The sequence below is a fragment of the Aulonocara stuartgranti genome (genome assembly GCF_965226115.1).
Source record: "Aulonocara stuartgranti genome assembly, chromosome: 11".
NCBI classification, from domain to species: Eukaryota; Metazoa; Chordata; class Actinopteri; order Cichliformes; family Cichlidae; genus Aulonocara; species Aulonocara stuartgranti.
In genome coordinates this window covers 38,817,681-38,832,510 of record NC_138947.1, presented here as the reverse complement: position 1 = coordinate 38,832,510, position 14,830 = coordinate 38,817,681, and positions in this window count along the sequence as shown.

The following is a 14,830-nucleotide window of genomic DNA, read 5'->3' as shown; positions in this document are numbered from 1 at the left end:
AATTTCAATACACAGCAGGATATTCACAGTTGAAACCAGATATTTACATACACTTTATGGACATTTTTTTACTGTACAACATCAATTTAGAGTAAACTTGTTTTGTTTTGGATAAATAAATATTGAAATATCTTTTGAATTAGTTAAATGTCAGAATAAAGAGAGACAGAGCTTCTATTTTTTTATCACTTTCATCAAATGTAGGAGCACATGTACACTAAGTTTATTGTTAATTAATAAGAAAACTACAGACGATTTCATTCTGAGCTGAAGAAGCTTCTGATAGGTTAGTAGAGTCCATGTGAGTAAATCGGTGGCACAGCTGTGGATGCATATAAGGCAAAACACAGAGCCTGTTTCTTTGACATGGGAAAATCAAGAGATGTCAACCAAAACACCAGGAGAAGAATCGTGGAGCTCCATAAGTGTGGCTCAATTTGAATACAATTTGGGGCCTTTTGCAATTAAGAAATACAGATAGTTTCTCTCTTTACTCTGAAAGTTAACAAATGTGTTTTTTATATTTATCAATCTAAAAAAAAAATAAACATTTAGTCTGATTAGATGTAGAAAGAGGAAAAGAGAGGGAGAGAGTAGAACAGAGAGGGAGAGAGAGGAACAGAGAGGAGAGAGAGAGAGAGGAACAGAGAGAGAGAGAGAGAGGAACAGAGAGGGAGAGAGAGGAACAGAGAGAGCGAGAGGAACAGAGAGAGAGAGGAACAGAGAGGGAGAGAGAGGAACACAGAGAGAGAGAGAGAGAGAGGAACAGAGAGGGAGAGAGAGAGAGAGGAACAGAGAGGGAGAGAGTAGAACAGAGAGGGAGAGAGAGGAACAGAGAGGGAGAGAGAGAGAGGAACAGAGGGGGACACAGGGAGGGAGAGAGGAACAGAGAGAGCGAGAGGAACAGAGAGAGAGAGGAACAGAGAGGGAGAGAGAGGAACACACACAGAGAGAGAGAGGAACAGAGAGAGAGAGAGAGAGGAACAGAGAGGGAGAGAGTAGAACAGAGAGGGAGAGAGAAGAGAGGAACAGAGAGAGAGAGAGAGAGGAACAAGAAAGAGAGAGAGAGAGGGACAGAGAGAGAGAGAGAGGAACAGAGGGAGAGAGAGGAACAGAGAGGGAGAGAGAGGAACAGAGAGAGAGAGGAACAGAGAGGGAGAGAGAAGGAACAGAGAGAGAGAGAGAGGAACAGAGAAAGAGAGAGAGAGAGAGGAACAGAGGGAGAGAGACAGAGAGAGAGAGAGGAACAGAGAGAGAGAGAGAGAGGAACAGAGGGAGAGAGAGGAACAGAGAGAGAGAGGGGAACAGAGAAAGAGAGAGACAGAGAGAGGAACAGAGAAAGAGAGAGAGAGAGGAACAGAGAGAGAGAGGAACAGAGAGGGAGAGAGGAACAGAGAGGGAGAGAGGAACAGAGAGGGAGAGAGGAACAGAGAAAGAGAGAGACAGAGAGACAGAGAAAGAGAGAGAGAGAGGAACAGAGAAAGAGAGAGAGAGAGAGGAACAGAGAGAGAGAGAGAGGAACAGAGGGAGAGAGAAACAGGAGAGGGAGAGAGGGACAGAGAAAGAGAGAGAGAGGAACAGAGAGAAAGAGAGAGAGAGAGGAACAGAGAGAGAGAGAGAGGAACAGAGGGAGAGAGAGAACAGAGAGGGAGAGAGGAACAGAGAAAGAGAGAGAGAGAGGAACAGAGAAAGAGAGAGAGAGAGAGGAACAGAGAGAGAGAGAGAGAGAGGAACAGAGGGAGAGAGAGGAACAGAGAGAGAGAGGAACAGAGAGGGAGAGAGAGGAACAGAGAGAGAGAGAGAGAGGAACAGAGAGAGAGAGAGAGAGAGGAACAGAGGGAGAGAGAGGAACAGAGGGAGAGAGAGGAACAGAGAGAGAGAGAGGAACAGAGAGGGAGAGAGAGGAACACAGAGAGAGAGAGGAACAGAGAGAGAGAGAGGAACAGAGAGGGAGAGAGAGGAACAGAGAGAGCGAGAGGAACAGAGAGGGAGAGAGAGGAACAGAGAGAGCGAGAGGAACAGAGAGAGAGAGAGGAACAGAGAGGGAGAGAGCGAGAGAGAGGAACGGAGAGCGAGAGAGAGAGAGAGCGAGAGAGAGGAACAGAGAGAGAGAGAGAGAGGAACAGAGAGGAGAGAGAAGAACAGAGAGAGCGAGAGGAACAGAGAGAGAGAGGAACAGAGAGGGAGAGAGGAACAGAGAGGGAGAGAGAAGAACAGAGAGAGCGAGAGGAACAGAGAGAGAGAGGAACAGAGAGGGAGAGAGAGAGGAACAGAGAGAGAGAGAGAGAGAGAGGAACAGAGAGAGCGAGAGGAACAGAGAGGGAGAGAGAGGAACACAGAGAGAGAGAGGAACAGAGAGAGAGAGAGGAACAGAGAGGGAGAGAGAGGAACAGAGAGAGCAAGAGGAACAGAGAGGGAGAGAGAGGAACAGAGAGAGCGAGAGGAACAGAGAGAGAGAGAGGAACAGAGAGGGAGAGAGAGGAACAGAGAGAGAGAGAGCGAGAGAGAGGAACGGAGAGCGAGAGAGAGAGAGAGAGAGAGGAACAGAGAGAGAGAGAGAGAGGAACAGAGAGGGAGAGAGAGGAACAGAGAGAGAGAGAGGAACAGAGAGAGAGAGAGAGAGAGGAACAGAGGGAGAGAGAGGAACAGAGAGGGAGAGAGAGGAACAGAGAGAGAGAGAGGAACAGAGAGAGCGAGAGGAACAGAGAGAGAGAGAGGAACAGAGAGGGAGAGAGAGGAACAGAGAGAGCGAGAGGAACAGAGAGAGAGAGAGGAACAGAGAGAGAGAGAGAGAGGAACAGAGAGAGAGAGAGAGAGGAACAGAGGGAGAGAGAGGAAGAGAGAGAGAGAGGAACAGAGAGGGAGAGAGAGGAACAGAGAGAGAGAGAGGAACAGAGAGAGCGAGAGGAACAGAGAGAGAGAGAGGAACAGAGAGGGAGAGAGAGGAACAGAGAGAGAGAGAGAGAGAGAGAGAGAGGAACAGAGAGAGAGAGAGAGAGAGACAGAGAGAGAGGAACAGAGAGAGAGGAACAGAGAGAGAGAGGAACAGAGAGGGAGAGAGGAACAGGAGAGAGCGAGAGGAACAGAGAGAGAGAGAGACAGGAGAGAGGGAGAGAGAGACAGAGAGCGAGAGGAACAGAGAGAGAGAGGAACAGAGAGGGAGAGAGAGAACAGAGAGAGAGAGAGAGTAAGACAGAGAGGGAGAGAGAGAGGAACAGAGAGAGAGAGAGAGGAACAGAGAAAGAGAGAGAGAGAGGAACAGAGAGAGAGAGAGAGGAACAGAGAGAGAGACAGAGAGGGAGAGAGAGGAACAGAGAGAGAGAGAGAGAGAGGAACAGAGAGAGAGGAACAGAGAGGGAGAGAGAGACAGAGAGAGCGAGAGGAACAGAGAGAGAGAGAGGAACAGAGAGAGAGAGGGACAGAGAGAGAGAGAGAGAGGAACAGAGAGAGAGAGAGAGGAACAGAGAGAGAGAGAGAGAGAGGAACAGAGAGAGAGAGAGAGGAACAGAGAGAGAGAGAGAGAGAGAGAGGAACAGAGAGAGAGAGAGAGGAACAGAGAGAGAGAGAGAGGAACAGAGAGAGAGAGAGAGAGGAACAGAGAGAGAGAGAGGAACAGAGAAAGAGAGAGAGAGAGAGAGGAACAGAGAGAGAGAGAGAGGAACAGAGAGAGAGAGAGAGGAACAGAGAGAGAGAGAGAGAGAGAGAGAGAGGAACAGAGAGAGAGAGAGAGAGGAACAGAGAGAGAGAGAGAGAGGAACAGAGAGGGAGAGAGAGGAACAGAGAGAGAGAGAGAGGAACAGAGAGAGAGAGAGAGAGGAACAGAGAGGGAGAGAGAGGAACAGAGAGAGAGAGAGAGGAACAGAGAAAGAGAGAGAGAGGGAGAGAGAGAGAGAGAGAGGAACAGAGAGAGAGAGAGAGGAACAGAGAAAGAGAGAGAGAGGGAGAGAGAGGAACAGAGAGGGAGAGAGAGGAACAGAGAGAGAGAGAGAGAGGAACAGAGAGAGAGAGAGAGAGGAACAGAGAGAGAGAGAGAGAGAGAGAGGAACAGAGAGAGAGAGAGAGAGGAACAGAGAGAGAGAGAGGAACAGAGGGAGAGAGGAACAGAGAGAGAGAGAGAGAGAGGAACAGAGAGGGAGAGAGAGAGAGGAACAGAGAGAGAGAGAGAGAGGAACAGAGAGAGAGAGAGAGAGAGAGAGAGGAACAGAGAGAGAGAGAGAGGAACAGAGAGGGAGAGAGAGGAACAGAGAGAGAGAGAGGAACAGAGAGAGAGAGAGAGAGAGGAACAGAGAGGGAGAGAGAGAGAGGAACAGAGAGAGAGAGAGAGGAACAGAGAGAGAGAGAGAGAGGAACAGAGAGAGAGAGAGAGAGAGGAACAGAGAGGGAGAGAGAGGAACAGAGAGAGAGAGAGAGGAACAGAGAGAGAGAGAGAGAGAGAGAGAGAGAGAGGAACAGAGAGAGAGAGAGAGGAACAGAGACAGAGAGAGGAACAGAGAGAGAGAGGAACAGAGAGGGAGAGAGAGGAACAGAGAGAGAGAGGAACAGAGAGGGAGAGAGAGAGGAACTGAGAGAGAGAGAGAGGAACAGAGAGAGAGAGGAACAGAGAGGGAGAGAGAGGAACAGAGAGAGAGAGGAACAGAGAGGGAGAGAGAGAGGAACTGAGAGAGAGAGGAACTGAGAGAGAGAGGACAGAACAGAGATGAACAAGAGCAGGTGAGACACACATGTTAATCAAATGGTCGTTTGCCAAAAGTATCACCGTATCATAGGTCCTCGTGTATCTCGTACCTAGTGTTTCTTTTTAGGTTTGTTATTTTTCAAATTCTATATTTATTAAGTTCTGCAGGCTTGTTTGCACAACAAGGCTAAGTAATTATATAAACGTTTCTCAATCTAAATAGAGTTCTTTGGTAGAATTAAATAAATAAGTGTAGTGCAGGTCTATGATGATTTTTAGTGCTACTATCATCTAGTTCTGATTCTGGTTCTGTCTTGGTTAAGTCCTCAGTAGTCCTGATTTTGAACTGTTGTAGTCCTGTTTTAATTCCGGATCAGTTCTGGGTCTGGTTGAATTGGGGTTTAGTCCTCGTGTCTTGATACAGCCCTGACTTTGTTCTGCCTTGCTGCTTAATTAAAAAACTAGTTTAAGGTGTCCTGCACATGTGATATATATTTTTCCCTATATGAAGTCATTCTTTTTTGAACAAAACTCAAAACAAAGCCTATTAATCTTTCAGTCATTTCTGCCCCCCCCAACCAATCCCACATGCATACTACCCTTTAGGGCTAAGCCCCGGGTGTATCAAATGTCTGCCTCTGCCTCTGGCTCAGATATTGTTCCCTTGGATCTCTTGGAGCCACTCACCTAGCTGTAGCAATAGAAATCCTATTTTCAATTTCAGTTTTATTTATACAGCAGTTGCCTCAAGGCACTTTATATTGTAATGTCGACCCTACAAAACTTTTCTGTCTAACAACCTTTTCACTTGCTTATGTTTGGTTATTGATTTTTGCTTATTTATGCAGGTAAGAGACCATGTAGAAATACTGTCTGCCATCAGACAACATTTCCAGATGGTCTCTCTGTTGTTCATACTTGAAGGCACTGTTCTCTCTAAGCTGCGCGCGTGTGCAGTCGTGCACTGCTGACACGGTCTCTGCCCACAGAAAATCTGCACTGCGCACAAAAACAAAGGCCAACCTGACTTGAAATTAAAATAAATACATTAAGGTGAAGTTTAAGTTCTCAGTCCAATTTGTGCTCGTCATGAAAAAATGTCATTTATTTACAATTTTCATTTGTGGATATTGATCATTAAGTACTGTTGCTAGTTTATGAGTTGTAGAAATGCAAATAATCGTGTCATTATCAGTGATGGGAATAAGGGCTTTAAAGCCTTAATAACACTGTTACTTTTTTCAATAACTACTAATCTGAATAATTACTATTTCTAACGTTATTAACAAGAAAATGCTATTTTGCTATTTTTCAACACACAGACAGTTGAAGCTGTCTTCTTCTTCTGGGAGCTAGGTGGGCAAAACAATCGCACAAGTGCTGCTGAGTGGATGAGGAAGAATTAAGTAGCTATGGTAAACCAAAGTAGTCATGACTAATTTAAGATGACATAGCAACAAGATGTTCCAAACTAAGACAACCTTGATTCTCGATTTTTGTGTTAAAAGTGGGGATTAAACTATATACCAGTTTTTAAATTGTGTTGATCGGCCACATGAAACAGAGTTATAATTAAAAATATACGCAAGGTATTTTTTTCCTGAATACTATCGTTGTTTATGTTTACTGCAGGAAGAAACGGTAAAAGCAGTGTTTTCTACGGAGAGCACTCTCCGCTTGTAAGCAAAAACAAAAAACAAAAACCCCGCCCCTTTCCTGTTGGTGGAAAAATGTACCAAGTCGACAAATCCAAAAATGATATGGCAACATGGCATTTGGTTGTTTAGGAAGAGGGGGAAGTTTTACGAGTGACGGCAGTGAGAGAGCAGAAGCGAGAGAGAGCGAGACTTGAGGTGTGAGAGATTTGTGATGTTTAGCATGTTTGGACTGTGTAGTTAGTTCGTTTTGTGTCAGAACAATGAGGCGACTGCTGAATGTCACAGGTGCTGCTTAAAAAGCCACCAAAGGCAGATTGCAGTGTAAACACTGTCTCCAGGTGGGAAACAGGAGGAGTGATATATCTCCTGCTGTCAGGCCTGCAGGTATCAGGTGTGTGATGTCCTCATTTATCTCATAGTGGACAGAATTTATATTTTGAAGCTGCACATATAATTTGTGTGGCATCTTATGTGATGCAGAACACCTGATTGTTCTGTAAATAGTTTGAAATGTGTATTTAAAAAACTGCCTTGGCTGCATTTTTAGGTAAATTTCATAGAACTTTGCTGTTTGCAAAACTCAGTTACCTTTTTGAAGAAGTAACTAGTAACTATAATTAAGTAACTTGCCCAGCATTGGTCATTATGTACTGTATTTTGCAGACAAAGAGTAAAAAGGACTCTCTACCAGTGCACAGCAGGAGCTTCACACCGACTCATAATACAAGTCAGAGCTTCATTGAGTTCAAGTTATTTTTACTTCCAGTAGCGTTAACATACAACACAGGCCATGAACAAGATTTTTTTAATTTTCATTGTAAGTGGGCTAAAGCACTTAATTAAAAGTATTCTAACAGAAATGTAAAAACTATAAATATTAATCTTGTAATAAACCAGCAGATGCCGGCGTGACTACAGTGCACACGTCTGATGTTGCTCACAGTGGTCCAAGGGATCGCTCATTGAGGGAACATTTCATTTTATTTAAGCTGAAGGACATTGATTTTGTTGGTAGGTAAGTGTTTTGTTTATTTTTAAGAACATTTTCTTTGTTGTTTTGGCTGTTTTTCTTCTACGATGGTTTGAGCTAAGAGTGTTTAAACAAGAGAAAAGTGTGAAAATGTTCATGCCTGTCTGAGAAAAGTGTGTAAAGTGTGTAGTGAGGGGATTTCACCTATCGTGGGTTATTTTTGGAACGCAACTCCCGCAATAAACGAGGGACCACTGTATATGTAAAATGTTATAAAAATATAAAATGATGTCACATACAGATACAGCCAGTTACAGTGGCTGCCTCATCCTTGACAGAAACAGATGGGCGTAGTTATATCCCTCGACTGTCATGTGGACGATGCAAACATGAGTACAAACGCCCCTAACCAGTATTTAGGAAAACCGATGCGATGGTAATGTCATGTGTAGCCACCAGGCAGAGCAGTTTTCTAAACACCTCGATTGATAAATTTAGTGAGAGAACCATGAAACTCTGGCGCAATGCTTAAAACTTCTGGTAATCCTCACTATTTAGTTTTTTTCAAAATACAAGAATGGCCAACCTGAAACTAATAAATATATGTACAATATATAATAGTGTACACATCCAGAAATGCATACACTATTATATATTGTACATATATTTATTAGTTTCAGGTTGGCCATTCTTGTATTTTGCTCGTTTGTGTTGTTGTGTTTGCACATCTCTGTTGCTTGTGGGGCTCGCACACAAGAATTTCACTCGCATGTGCTGTGCCAGTGTGCCTGCACATGTGATGTGACAATGAAAAGTGATTTGATTTGATTTGATTTGATTATGCGTTCCAAATAAATTCATGGTCATAGCGGCAAGTCTCATGTTGTGATTGTTTAATCAAAGCATCATTCATTCATTCATTTATTCATTTCAGGCACAACAAAATACATATCATCATATGACCCAACAAACCTGGATATAGGGAATAAACGACACAAAATTTACGAGAAACTGCAGGAACACTCTGAATCCTGACGATGGATAAATTGTAAATCGCCTGCTGTGAACCACCTGTATTTTTTATCTCTCCTTCCACACTCCTCTGCACATCTCTGATAAATTGCAAAAAAACAAAAACAAAAACCTTTTACAGCAGGTAGGAGAGTGCAGACTGTCATTAGCGTCACAGCAGATTCTTTTGTCACACATTAGGTGACCATTCAAACAGCTCTCTGACCCATCCGCCAAGGCCAACAACTTCCAAAATCCAGCCCAAATATTCTCTCTATCCCATTGCTGTGATTTTAACACATGGAAAGAGTATTCTATGAATCACTGACAGAAAGTATTTACTGAACTTCTTTGTATTTTCTCAAAGTTTATTACGAAGTTATTCAAAGTTACTACAAGCAGGAACCAGCCTTCTCTAATTTTTAGATTATTGTTCAAATCCCATCTTTGCAAGTAGGCGACACAGAGTATGTCATTAAAACTGTTGTTAATTCAGGAGGAGGCATTTTTCACCGGGAGCAGACATGGAGATCCTGAAGACTGTTCCAGAAATGATCAATTTATGTTTTTAATATTTGTTCAACTCTCTTTAAAACCCCAGCTGTCGATTGTAAGTTTTGAGTGTCTAAAATACAAATAAAAGTATTTTAACTTCTGACCTGTTTATTTTTATTCAGTAAGACAGGTAAGTTCTGCATGTATGGACAATATTTTAAGAGTGATGAAGTTTGAGTTTCAGTTATGTAGTGACTGTTGGTGCTTATTAAACTCTATGAAACAGATCAGATGTAAACAGGAAATTTGCCAAAGTTCTTTACTCTTTTGTGTGTAATTGTTTTAATATCATGTGTAATTTCCATTGCGGATATTAATCATGGGTAAATTAAGGGGGGATGGCAGTAAAACCTGGACCTGAGCTCAGCTGTGATGTCATCAAGTACACTACTGTCCCAGTTGTACAGGGTGGGCCATTTATATGGATACACCGTAATAACATGGGAATGGTTGGTGATATTAAAGTCCTGTTTGTGGCACATTAGTATATGTGAGGGGGAAAACTCCTCAAGATGGGTGGTGACCATGGTGGCCATTTAGAAGTCGGCCATCTTGGATACAACTTTTGTTTTTTCAATAGGAAGAGGACCATGTGACACATCAAACTTATTGGTAATGTCACAAGAAAAACAATGGCGTGCTTGGTTTCAATGTAACTTTATTCTTTCATGAGTTATTTACAAATTTCTCTTTGTTCACAGTCATTGACATGTCAAAGAGGTTAACACGTGAGGAGCGGATCGAAATTGTGTTGATATCTGGTGAACGCAGTAACCGGGTCATTGCAGCAGATTTCAATGCAAGACACCCTACGAGACCACCCATCTCCCATGCTACAGTCAGCAAACTGCTTGCTAAGTTTCGTGAAACTGGTTCAGTGTTGGATTTGCCAAAATGTGGACGCAAGAAAACTGTCACTAATGAAGAAACATCCTAGCTTCATTCAGCAAGAGCCCACAGCGTAGCACTCGCCGCATGTCACTGGAGAGTGGCATTAGTTGAACATCCCTTCGGCAGATATTAGCTACTCACAAATGGCACCCTTACAAACTCCAGCTACTGCAGCATCTCAGCGAGGATGACCCAGATCGACGCACAAAATTTGCAGAATGGGCAAAACAAAAATTGGAACAGGACCCTCAGTTCACGCAGAAGATTTTGTTCAGTGATGAGGCAAACTTTTATGTGAATGGTGAAGTTAACAAACAAGACCACCGCTATTGGTCTGACACTAACCCACATTGGATGGATGCCTCCAAGACTGTTGGAACAACAAAAGTGATTGTTTGGTGTGGTATATGGGGCACAACGATAGTGGGTCCATTCTTCATCAATGGAAACCTCAAGGCCACTGGATATTTGAAATTGCTACATGATGATGTGTTTCCCTCTTTATGCGCTGAAGCTGGCACGTTCCCTGAGTTTTTCCAGCAAGATGGTGCACCACCACATTATGGGTGCCAGGTCCGAGCATTCCTAGATGAACAGTTTCCTGGAAAGTGGATTGGTCGTCGTGGGTCAGTTGAATGGCCCCCAAGGTCTCCCGATCTGACCCCCTTAGACTTTTATCTTTGGGGTCATCTGAAGGCAATTGTCTATGGTGTGAAGATACGAGATGTGCAGCACCTGAAACTACAGATACTGGATGCCTGTGCTGGCATTTCTCCTGCGGTGTTGCTATCAGTGTGTGAAGAGTGGGAGAAGAGGGTTGCATTGACAATCCAACACAATGGGCAGCACATTGAACACATTTTATAAGTGGTCAGAAACTTGTAAATAACTCATGAAAGAATAAAGTTACGTTGAAACCAAGCACACCATTGTTTTTCTTGTGACATTACCAATACGTTTGATGTGTCACATGGCCCTCTTCCTATTGAAAAAACAAAAGTTGTATCCAAGATGGCCGACTTCTAAATGGCCACCATGGTCACCACCCATCTTGAGGAGTTTGCCCCCTCACATATACTAATGTGCCACAAACAAGACTTTAATATCACCAACCATTCCCATGTTATTACGGTGTATCCATATAAATGGCCCACCCTGTAGATGTGGCAGGAAATGACACATAAACTCAGATAATGCACAAAGTGGAGAAACAGAAGAACAATCATCACTCAACCCTTTGTTCTGTTTGCACAAATGGTCAAACTAAAAAAGCTTCTTACTTTTACAGGGAAAAGAAGATTTAAGAGATATGAAGCAAATGGGACTAGAAAACAATATATCTAACATTATATTGAATAACTTTTCTATATAACACATGAATTATAAAGTCAGACAGTATACCTCTGTATTTTCATTTGACAAAAATCTTTTACATGATTCCTTTAATCCTGAATAATGGATGGAGCTGTAGTCATAGTAATCACACAAAATTATGTTTTCTTTAATTATATTGCCGCATGTCTCAACAACACACAGTCTATGGTAGTTAAATGAATTACTATAAAAATGTCTCAAAAAATGTTAAAATGTTAAAAATACAATTCAAGCAGTGACAAAACTGACTGATGGCCGCACCACTAGCACTGGTTCACCTCATCTTCCACCCTGCAAGACGTTACCTGGGTTACACGGTAGGGTATCTGTGGATCAAGCTTGTTGCAGCGAATTTTACAAATGCTCAATTTGACTGATCTGCAAGAAAGTTTAGGTGGTTTTATGTGTTTAAATAACATCCACATTAATGTAATAACTCAAAGTTTTCCAGGAAAAATGTCATTAATACAACATTTTTCAGTTTACATGTGATTTTATTGTGGCTTATGAGAACACAGCTCTTTAAAATCTTTCTAACATTTTTTTTTCTCGGTTTGTGCACAATAGCCCACACAGAGTGATGCTCTGTGCCCTGCTGGATGGCAGGTCTTGCACTACAGAGTCAACAAATGGCAGGAGCATCACATTGTTAGTTTTATTAACCTGCAGCTAAAAATGGGAAATCTGTGTATAAATTATTTTTTTCTCATTTGTTACTGCACCAACATGCTCAGTCTGCCGTCAGCTGTGAGCTGAATGAAAACAAGCTCAAAGCCATCAACGCGCTCAACTGTAATCCTTCCCCAGTATACTCACAAAGACAACAAATGGAATATAATATTTAATCTAACATGGCACAGTGCAGCAGTGAATAGAAACTGGATAAAAGGAGACAAAGTATACGTTGAAAAGGCTTAGAGTTGAAATTTTCTTGTGCTACACAGAGTCCCAAGCAGTAACAAACGTGAAAATTTGTAGAAAAGAATGAAAAATAAAACTACAAACCTTGAAAGAGAACACAATGTTTATTTGCTTCTAGGAATCTCAAACATATACTATTTTTAAGGTGAAACACTAAAAATATGGGTAAACAAGTAACACTTATTGCCAAAAGCATTCCCTCGACATGCATATTAACTTGAGTGACATCCATGATGTTGGCCCACCCTCTGTAGCTTTAACAGCTTCAGCTCTTCTGAATTGAATTAAATTGAAAGACTGTATTGTCATTATACACAGTATAATTAGATTTAAAACAGCTCTATAAAGGTGCACATGTGCTTAGCACATTATAAAACAATTATTATACAATTATACAATAATATAAATAATAATAATAATAATAAATTTTATTTATGAGCGCCTTTCAAGTCACCCAAGGACACTTTACAATAGGATAAAACAATTAGTAAAACAATGGCAGAATAAGAACAATAAAATAAAGCACAAGATAAAATGAACAAACAGTGGATTCACAGTGAACATGCAGATTTGAACAGATGAGTTTTGAGTCGGGATTTAAACTGGGGGAGAGAACCAATATTTCTTATTTCAGGGGGCAGAGAATTCCACAGCCTGGGAGCAGAGCAGCTGAAAGCTCTGCTTCCCATGGTGGTGAGGCGGAAGGAAGGTACAGTAAGCTGGACAGAAGAAGAAGAACGAAGTGAACGGGCAGAACAAGTGTTGGTTAACAGGTCAGAAAGGTAAGAAGGAGCGAGGTTATGAAGGGCCTTGAAGGTGAGCAGAAGAAGTTTGAAAATTATCCGGAATTTCACAGGGAGCCAGTGAAGTTCCTGAAGAACAGGGGTGATGTGCTGGTAGGAGGGGGTTCTGGTGATAATGCGAGCAGCAGAGTTCTGAACCAGTTGAAGCTTATGGAGGGATTTTTGGGGGAGACCATGCAGAAGAGAATTGCAGTAGTCAATACGGGAGGTAACAAGACTGTGGACAAGAATGGACGTAGACTGGGTGGAAAGAGAAGGAAGCAATCTGTTAATGTTACGTAGATGGAAGTAGGCAGAACGGGTGAGGTTATTGATGTGTGATTTATAAGAAAGTGAACTGTCTAGGATGACACCAAGGCTCTTAACCTGAGGAGAAGGGAAAACTGTGGAGTTATCGATGGTGAGTGAGAAATGGTTTGCCTTCAAAAGGTTGGATTTGGTGCCAATAAGGAGGATCTCAGTTTTATCCTCATTGAGCTTTAGAAAATTAGAGGTAAACCAGGATTTTAACTCGGATAGACATTCTGTAAGGGAAGAAGGTGGGAGGGAGGAATCAGGTTTGCAAGAGAGATATAACTGGGTGTCATCAGCAAAACAGTGAAACTGAAGATCAAATTTGCGGAAGATGGTACCTAGAGGGAGGATGTATATTATAAAGAGAAGAGGGCCTAAAACTGAGCCTTGGGGTACACCAGAGGTGACGGGGAATAGACGAGAGCGGAATGATCTTAGTTGAATAAACTGGGAACGGTCGAGGAGATATGATTGAAACCAGGCGAGGGGTGTGTCAGAGATGCCGAGAGAGGAAAGTCTGCTTAGAAGGACAGAGTGAGAAATGGTGTCAAAGGCTGAGCTCAGATCTAAAAGGACGAGAATGGTGAGAAGACCAGAGTCAGCTCCGATTAAGAGATCGTTAGTGACTTTAAGTGGAGCAGTTTCGGTACTGTGACATGAGCGAAAACCAGATTGAAATCTCTCATAGATGTTATTATTAACCAGGTGTAAATGAAGTTGAGCTGCAACCACTTTTTCGAGTATCTTAGAAATTAAGGGTAGATTGGAAATCGGACGGAGGTTGTTAAATAGATAACATAAATAACATAAATACACAGTAGCGGATGACAGAGACAGACAGCCGGAGAATGATGACACAGTCGGTCAGTTCGGATATCTCAGTGCAAATTACTTTTGTTGGGTAATTTAGGTTGAGTATGGTGATACCTTTGGGGAAGAAGCTATCTCTGAACCGCTGTCTCTTTCAAGAGAGATCTGGGCTTCCCATAAGGTTTAGAAGTGTGTTTTTTAGCAATTTTCTTTACCGTTCTTCTGGAAACAATGTGTGATAATCACCCCTCTCCAAACTTCACATTTACCACATTGTAGTCAGACAAGTACTGTTTTCCTGGCAACCACCAAACCATATTCCTCCTAACGACTGCCAGATGGAGGCGGTTTGTGGTTCGATCCCTGGCTGCGGCAATCTTGCCTCGGGCAAGACACTAACCCGAAGCTGCTCTCCAATGCATCTATCCGAGTGTGAATGTTAGATAGAAAGCACTTAAGTTTGGAAAAAAAAAAAAGTATGTATCGGTGTAAATGGGTGAATGAGGTATGTATAAAGCACTTTGGATGGTCAGGTAGGGTAGAAAATCACATTGCACCAGAAGTGCAATGTGTGTCTGGTGACGGTCAAGAGAGCGGGCCCCTGCAGTCCAATCCCTGCTTACTGTGGGCCTTGGTCAGACTGGGTGTTCTCCCACCGCCTCACTGCCTGTACCTTCAGGTTTTTCCCAGTAGATCAAAGGCTTGCTTCACACTCCCTTCAGGTTGAGCAACAGCTACTCATTGTCATTGCATGAGTAATGATGCTGGTAAGTGTAGCAGTAGTAGTTGGTAAGTGACAGTTCAGAGTACTCAGCTTTCATAGAGTCAGTGGCTGCAGAGAGTGCCCCAACTGACAGTTTCATTGAGC